Below are 8,242 nucleotides of genomic sequence, written 5' to 3' on the forward strand. Positions count from 1 at the left end.
GCGTGCTTACTCCATGGAGAGCTTCTATGTCTACAAAGACAGTTGAGGCATTGCTCTGTACACAAAGCTATTTACAAAAACCCATGGCTCTTGATCTACTATGTGATTATGTACCTGATGATGATGGTGAAGATGCGGCAGGTACTTATTTAGGTTTTTCTTCTTTTTTTTTGTTTCTTTAATAGTAATTACTTTTATTGTATTGACTGAATTTTAATTATTTCTTCTTATTTTTTTTTGCATGTTGCAGTCATAATTGAGAATTTCCTAAAAGCTTGAAGTTTATTTCTTGGCTCCTTGCTAAGAAATGGAAGGTTGGTAACTTTCTTTATCTTTCTTGCTGTCCTTGTTGAAACATAATTTGGATTCATTTCTATACCAAATTCTCATTACTACTATGTAATTTATGGAAATGAATGCAGGCTAGGATTGCAAATTGCAAGTGCAGGCTTTGCAACCATCCATTTTCGTTTGCAATGATCACATTTCATTTCTTATCGTTATCGACTTGTCGTAGACAGACTTATAGTTGTGGAAATGTTGTTTTTCTTCAGCAATGAAAATGGATTGTTTTGAAGTTATGGAAATGTTGAACTTAAGTATGTATGCAACCTGAACTTATTTTGGATACATTGATCATATGGAAATGTTGTATAACTTAGTATTAATTTGTAACGTTTTCCGAGTAAAAAAACCGGTACCGGTCTTGTACCGGACCGGTACCGGCGGTACAGGTACAACACCAGGTACAAGTACAGGTACCGGTACTCAAAAAGAGGTACCGGTCAACACCAAGTACAGACACCGGTTCCATAAGAGAACCGGTCCGCACCGGAGTATGTGCAGCCCTACATACAATTGTAGCAAACAGTTCAAAGCTAGGCTATGAAGCATTACTAGTGTGCAAACTTTTACATAGAACCTAGCTACATTTTGTAAAAGTGTAACAATTTTGGGTTAGGCATGGGGTTTGACCCTCTACTCTAGTTCTAACGAATAAATGAAAAATGATTAGATTAGAGTAGTGTTTGTGAAATTTAATTATATGGTTATCCTTATCTGTATAGATAGATAGATAGATCGATAAGGTTTTAGCCTTAGCTCTGTAGGGATAAACAATAAAAAAGGTTTAACATAAAAATTAAGATGGATCCACTGGTGCATGACAATGGCTTCGGACATAGATTACAATTCAGAGTGTCGCCAACTTTTCTTATAGAAATGGTCAAACAAGAACATGTGCATGTGCCCACACAGTTAGAGTAGGACCCAACATTCATAATAATCAAATCAAATGTTCAAAGGTCAGACAAACGGAAACCGTTTTATAAGACAAGTTGGCTAGTCGAGACCCGGTCAATGTTTGCTATGTATTAACCAACGACTAATTAGGAGAGGCCAAACTGCTCCAAAATGCATATTAAGCCAGCTTATGGAAATGCAATATGAAAATGATAAATTCTTAACCACCCACGGTATCGGTGGTGGAGCCACAATCGAAGAATATCTAATCCGTGATTTTTGTGAAACACAAGGATAAAATTTTAGATATTAAAAGCCAGTTGATAACCGAGGACATTCGTGTTTCTCAACCAGAAACAAAAATATTTTCCAAAAGTCAGAAGCAAAGATTTTCCATTTCGCTGAAAAGTGTATTTTTACTTCACAAATGTCATTTAGAAAATTAATTCTCAAGCTGCAATGTCATTTAAAAAATTAATTCTCAAGCTGCGAATTCGTGCACACTTCTTAACTGATTTTTTTATTTAACTAAACGAAAAATTACTCTTCTTATATTACAGTTGCATTGAAAATTTGAAACACGTCTAAGATGTCTTTCTCTTTCAATTAGGTCAAGAATTAAAATCTCTTACAAGCTGTCAAAGACATAAAATTGAAGATCGGGTACTAGGAAAAACAGGCAGAGAAGTGGGAACATATGGGAAGCAGAGTATTGAATTCCGCAAGTTCAAGAAAAGGACGGCACAATGCTAAGGTGCTTTAGAATATGCTCCGCAAAGCACTTTTTTTCTCCAATCTTTTTCTCGAAAACGCAATTCCTTGCCTTGCTCATAAGTAACAAAAACCATTCAACTAACTATGGCTACTTAATTAGCAAAAAAGAATATACTTTTAGTAAATCTTTTCTCCACATATCTTATTACTTTATTTTATTTGCCGAAAAACAAAAAAAAGAAGATGCTCGGTATTATTCTATCTTGGTACACACTCGAGGTCCATTGACTAAACCAAAACAAAAAAATAACCTAACTCTGTCGCCATCAGTCATTTTGCAGAAACTCGGGTGGTTAAAATTGCAAAAGATATTTGTTGTATTTTTCAGCCACCGTAATGTTGTCTTTTGTTTCCATTTTGCAGTACTTGACTCTTGGTGCCAATTCATGAGCTAGTTTTGTTTCCTCTGTTGGTACAAAAAAATTTGTACCCTTTTTCAATTATATATACATGTTTTCACAATTAAAAATACAGATAATATCTACAAAGATCACGGAAATTTTCCTGTGTCGTTTCAATTTTATCGGATATCCCTGAAAGAATCAGATATATTTTTCCGGTAAGTAATGAAAGTGTAGTTAATTTCGGCCGAGATGGAAAACTGGTGGGAATTCTGCATTTGTTGTTACCTAACAGGTAATGGCTGTAAGGGTCGAGTTTCTTTCCTCATTGGCACGCCATCATTACGGTCTTAGTCTAACCCGGCGCGGATAAAGCGTTAGTTGGACAGAAACTGTATCTGGACCCTAGTTAGTAAGTTCGCGAATGATTCGCGAATCATTCGTGAATTTTTCCGTATCACGAATTTTACCGTCTTATTCGCGTACGTTTGCAACTCCGAACCCAAGTCGCGTATTATGTGGCATTCCTGAATTATTTGCGAATCGTTCACGAATTTTACGTATCCCGAATGATACGTCCGCTTAATTCGCCATAAATTCTTTAGCTTTTACTTTTCAAAGACTCCATTTTTTGGGCTTTACTGACTCCCGAACATACACGACCGAATATTAGACGTGTTGTAATTTTTATGAAACAAAAACGACTGAAGAGATTTGAAGGTGAAGGTGAAGGTGAGAGAGATCTCAAACTCACTAACCAAGCATCTAAACCACCATACGACGTCCTCTTGGATAACTAATGTTGTATATATTATTAATATCATCATATTGAGTTTAGTTTTTCCTTAAATAACTCACACATATGCATAAAAATTGGTCTATGACCTTATAAATACAAATTATTTGTTATATATAGATACCGAATTTTCAGAGTCGAACTCACATTTATAAATCGAATTATACACGTACGTATGCCGTTCCGAATTAATGACGAATCACGTCCCGTTGACCGAATTTTGGACCGAATCTGGATTTTACAAAAACGTATAATACTCGTACGTTTGTCGTTCCGTACGTTTACCGAATCCCGAATTGCTAACTAGGATCTGGACATGATTTGGCGGAAATTTCCAGTAAAATGGGAACAAAAGGATATTCTTACATGGGATATTCCCGCGCCTTATCCAAGGGATAAGAGGATATTATGGATGACCTTTTGGAGGTCACGGTAATGATAATTGCAATTGATATGAGCTGTTCTTGTGGTATTATTATATTTTGCTTACACTCTATCCCAGTTCTGTTTTGTCGATCACTCTACTTTAACTTACCTTCTCACCATATGTAAGTTCAAATTAGAAGACAAGCAAATCCAAAAATTTTCTGGGCAAATCTTACGGCAGTTACAAATAGAGGTGGACCAATTTGGTCCGTCTTCCCTCTACCACAAAATTTAGCATGCGCGGGGTTTTTTAAACCCGAGTAGGAACCCAATTGTTCGATTTTGTTGGTCTATAATTGGTCCATCCTTAGTTTTTCTGATAAATCTTACACTCCAATCGGAAAACCCTCTAGCTAATGTAAGTGTTCGCATATGATATAAAAAACTGATCGAACTTGAGTTGGACAACCCAAACGATTTCGAAAAATGGATCATTTGTCCAAATATTTTTAAATCACAGTTCAAATGGACGAGTAAAAAATAATTTGGGTGAAATGACCAAAAAAAATAGTAAGGATGAAACTGTTTTCATCCTAGCTTAAATTTAAAAAATAGCAAGGATGAAACTGGATATATCCTGTGTAAATTAAAAATAAGAAAAAATATTTGAAAATGGGCACGATGAAACTGGTTACATCCTGCTTATTTTTACATTTTTGTCCATTTAAACAGTATCAAAATCTAATTGTCTATTTCACCCAGGAATTATTGATTTTGATCTTTTTAACCAATTTTGTGAATCGACTTTTCTCGGTGTGTTCTGTTTAGGGACATAAGGGTTTTTTTCTCCCAAAATTTTTTGTGCTTACATCTCGCATAATAATGAATCTATTTTGCAATGGCGTAGATCCTATCTGAATGCCATGAGTAACCAAGAAAATTTAAGCGGGGGAAGCTTTGCTTATGTGCTTGGTGGTGGGGGATGTATAAAACTTAGCAATACCTCGGCAAGCTGGAAAAATTGTCACCACACTTAGAACTATCCTTGCATCACGTAATTGCATTTTCAGATTCGACGACTCTGAGCTGATACATGGGCAATTATTCCATTAGTGATTTACTCACTCATGCCTTGTTGGAAAATTAGGCATAAAAGAAAAATTAAACACTAAAAGAAATATAGTTCTTCTGACTTCAAGGCTTTTGTTCGTATTTTTTGTTGATAATTATTTCAGCTCTTCCAAATATGAATCATGAGTACAAATGTATATGTAATATAATGCTTTCAAAATACGATAACATCCTACTGACAAGTAATTGGATTCAAGATTTGTAGTTTGTACCCTTTGATTCAATAAAAGAAAACACAACAAGAATTTCTGATTATGTTTTTAAAGAAGAGCAAAAGCATATGCTTTTAAAGAAGAATTTGTAGTTCCTTTACCAAAACGTTTTTTAACTTTATCCTATAGGAGAATAAAATACGAATCTGATACAAAAATAAAGAAATCAATCGGATAAAGAACGAAATAGTTACAAGCGAAACAGTAAAGTATAGTAAACTCCCCGGGTTTTTCATGATCAGGTCGAGCGCCATTCGACCTATAGAAATTTGGAGAATTTTTTCATTAAATACTTTGAGTTTCTGATTTCATCTAGTCCCCGAGGGTGATGAAGTCGTTCGTGTTCTTTTTTCTTTGCTTCTTACGTCCATCGTGAGCATCATTTTCTTTACTGAGGTTGTGATGTCTTACATCTGCTAATCTGAGATCCCGTAAGATGATAAGGCTCAACATGGTCTCCAGATGAGTCAGGATGCTAATCTGAGATCTCATAAGATCCTTTTAAGTGTCTCAGAGCCTATCTTGGTTCTTGACCAATGATTTGAGATTTAATGACGGACTTTCAAGGTACGGGTACCACTAGGACGTTTTCAGCATAAGAGTCAAGGTTAAGGTGTGCCCGAACATCAAACTAGCAGGTTGTCTATGGCTAAGCATTCTTTTAATGCGAGATATGCACTGATATGTTTTACCGCCTTGGATTTGTCTATGATAGATGTGGAAACGCCCTGCAGCTGAGGTGGCGCCTCCTTGACTTTTTCTTTATATATTAGTGTTCCATAAGTCGACGACAAAAATTATTTCTTTAGAAGTAAATTTGAGATATGGATTTTTGAGTACGTTTGTATAATGGTTGGTGGTTGAAGAATCAACTTCCTCCATGATGATAATTAACCATGATTGTAACCTGTAACTACGACCGAGTGATCAACTGTCCCACTGTGATCGCCAAATGTATATATCAAAAAATATATGAGGGTTAGTCGGGTAATCTGATCTGTTCGACTGTGAGGACGGGAGGCTGATGAACAATTGTCGTTTAAAGACTGCTTCAGTCGCAGATGGAAGATAGGGTTAGTTTAGGGAGGAAATCCGAAAGAGATGAGATTAGAGTTTCTCAGTTGGAGAGAGTTGCAGACGAAGAGAATCTAAGAGAGAGAGGGAGAGTTTCAAAGAAATTGTTGTTGTTCTGTATTGTGTTGTTCTGAATGACCAATCATATGTCTATTTATCGCTATGCAAAACCCTAATCTCTAGTCGGTGGGATAACGATAAGGAGAGAGGATCATCATTTTTTCATAAATCCCAGGAATAAATAAGGATAAAAAAACTTGTCTAGTCTATCCTAATCTGACTCCCCAAGACCGACTATTCTCTTTCTATGTGGGTAGGCTGATATCCACATGTTTCCATAGACCGCCAGACCAAAACTCTAAGTTTATCCTCCCATTTGTGATGTGAACAGCCTTTGTATGTGATGCGTTGTGCGATGTGTTATCATTCTTCTGAGATTTTACAACTTTACATGTGCTTGCACGTGGAGGAGGTTCTTTGGAGTCATGTAAAGAGCTTCCTTGTCATAAACATGTGTGGCATGTGAAAAGCACAAGCTTGGTTGAGGCCTATCGTGGCTTGATTGTGAACGTTAAGGCAGGATGTTTGACCTCGTCTAGGGTAAGCTATTTGATCCTGGATGATGTTATTTGACCCTGAGGCGCGATGTTTGACCTCGGATGAGGCGAGCTATTTGACCCTGACGCGAGCTGTTTGACCTCGGTTAAGGAGAGTTATTTGACCCTGGCTGAGGTGAGCAATTTGACCCTGAGGCGATCTTTTTGACCTTGGCTGGGGCAATCAACCATGGACGTCTTTTATATTTGAGTGGTGAAGTCTCTTCTCTTTTGAGTGATCAGAATTTCTTTCCTTCGAGAGATAAAGGCTCTTTGCTTCGGAGTGACAGGGCTCCCTACTTATGAACAACGAAGGATCGTTTCCCCAGAGTGATGGAGTTTTCCGTTTCTGAGTAATACAGGATTTAATATACAGAGAGAAGAAGGCTCTTCGCCTTCGAGTAATGGAGACTCTCTGCCTATGAGTGATGGAATCTCTTTTCCTATGAGTGATAAGATATTTCCAGGCCTAACCATGATTCTTTATCTTTGAGTTAGCTTCTCCTTCTTCAGGAGTTGAACCTCATCCTTTCTTGGGCTTCGTTTTGTTTAAGTTCATATGCTTCTCTGTATAGCCTATCGATTGTCCATATTCATGAGTCTGAGTATCTTAGCTAGGTTGGTCATTTTGGCAGAGTTACAAATTTGTATACTAGACATCTCGAATTTGTATCTTGGCTAGGTTGGTCTAATCATAATTGGACCACCAAATTATGATTTTACCCTTGTGTTGATAGTGGATTTTCGACAAAAGCTAAAATCGTAAAATCATAATTTTGCGTATTTTTGACGCGGCTTCAGACACATGTTAAATTCATATTTTAGGATTCAGACGTGAAAGCTCATGTCATAACCTTTGACTGTGCGTACATCCTCTCGGAGCAGGCATGAATATGTGATATTAAAGTCTCTCAGCTGAGCTTTCAATACTTCGCATATTTCATCTTCACTTCTATATAGAATCGATAGTGATTGCGCGGCTCCTAGATATATTGCATGCTAGTATAAAGCATTAACGTCTTCAGGATGTCTCAATGTTCCCTGATTATATATAATACATATGTATAGAATATCAATGATTGGACGACTCCTAGACATATTAATTGCATGCTAGTATAGGGCGTTAATGTTTTCAGGATGCCTCAATGTTCCCTGACTATACACAATTAATATTCAGAACGAGTATGATGTCTCTACCATCTCATACCTCGAATCTCGAATAAACGCTCCTAGACAATTGCATTCTAGTATAGAGTAATTCATAGATTAATTCTAGCGCAACATTCATCAATTGAATTCCTAGGAAATAATCTATTTTATCTCATTACTCCGTTTCATGGCTTATTCTCAGCTTATTTCCGTGGATTAGTAATAGATATTCAATCTATCTCATTATTCCGTTTCATGGCTTATTCTCAGCTAAATTTCATGGATTAGTAATAGATATTCACTTTTCGGGCATTTAGGCCAGCACCGAGTAAGCCCCGAAAAAATGGTTCGAGTGTACTTAACAATAATGTGCGAACGAGCACCCAAATATGCATAAGTGAGCACCCAAATGCGTAAACGAGCATTCAAAATATGGACGAACGAGGAAACCTATGAAAAAAAGGTCAAAAAATAATATAAAATAAAATAAACAAGCGCACACGGGACCGAGACCACCGGCCGGCCGGTCATGCCGCCATGGCCGGCCCACCTCTCATTTAT

At 36.9% G+C, this 8,242-nt stretch overlaps 1 long non-coding RNA gene across 1 annotated transcript; it reads left to right on the forward strand.

Moving 5' to 3' along the window:
• Window positions 1-489, forward strand: LOC113340911. Its single transcript, XR_003355682.1, has 3 exons — window positions 1-141; window positions 251-314; window positions 423-489. It is a non-coding gene; the product is annotated as an uncharacterized LOC113340911 (long non-coding RNA).
• The last annotated feature ends 7,753 nt before the right edge of the window (window positions 490-8,242 follow it).

The sequence above is a fragment of the Papaver somniferum genome, unplaced genomic scaffold, assembly GCF_003573695.1.
Source record: "Papaver somniferum cultivar HN1 unplaced genomic scaffold, ASM357369v1 unplaced-scaffold_24, whole genome shotgun sequence".
Lineage (NCBI taxonomy): Eukaryota > Viridiplantae > Streptophyta > Magnoliopsida > Ranunculales > Papaveraceae > Papaver > Papaver somniferum.